Raw genomic sequence first — 989 nt, forward strand, 5'->3', positions numbered from 1 at the left:
ATATATATATATATATATATATATATATATATATATATATATATATATATATATATATATATATATATATATATATATATATATATATATATATATATATATATAATTAATATTACAGCTTTTTATATTTTTGATCATGAGATGAGAACAGAGTTGAATTAAAAACAAGATTTTAAAAATGTATTATCTAAAAAAAAGAATACAAATTATTATCAAATAATTAAATTACACTTCTAAACTCCACATTATAGTCGTTATATAATGCTTCTTATATATTTTTAGTGCATTAATTAAAATGAAAAGTGATTTGTTCTTTAAAACACTAAAGTACAAAATTTTCTCCAATCTCTTTCCTATTTCTTATCATTCATCAATTTTGTCTTATCAAAGAACATACATAGGATCGGGGTGCCCACCAAGTTTCCTCTTTCCATCATCCCTCAATCATCCAACATCACAATCGAAAGAGATCTTATAATATATTTCTTGAAAATCTAAATTATTCTTTACATATAAGAGCATCCATAGTAGTTGGATTTTACACAATTTTTAAGAAAGTCAAGTAAAAAAGAGATAAAAATAGGAGAGAAAAAGAAAAAGAAAGAAATAATAGTAAAACAATTTAATTTTTTTTTTAATGAAAAGTAACAAAAAAGTCAGAGTGACCTCCAGTTTGCGGCCATTCTGATGCGCCCTAGCAGGCACGTGTTTCACACGCGCCCGCTTGGGGCGCGGAGTGCACTCCACCTGCGCACTTCAGGCTTCTTTATTTTTTTTTTATGCTCCTGCAAAAACGAAACGGATAATGTTGGAAGAAACCACAAGCTACATTAGTCAAAAACATGAAACTAGTTTTTTGAGTTATGAAAAAACCACATATGTGGTTGCCATACGAGAAGAATTTAAAACACTTCATCCGTTCCATTTTATATTTCTGTTTCGATTAATGAGATTTGATTGAAGTTATTTTTAATAAAACTTTTCATAAT

This window comes from Ipomoea triloba, chromosome 15, assembly GCF_003576645.1.
Source record: "Ipomoea triloba cultivar NCNSP0323 chromosome 15, ASM357664v1".
Lineage (NCBI taxonomy): Eukaryota > Viridiplantae > Streptophyta > Magnoliopsida > Solanales > Convolvulaceae > Ipomoea > Ipomoea triloba.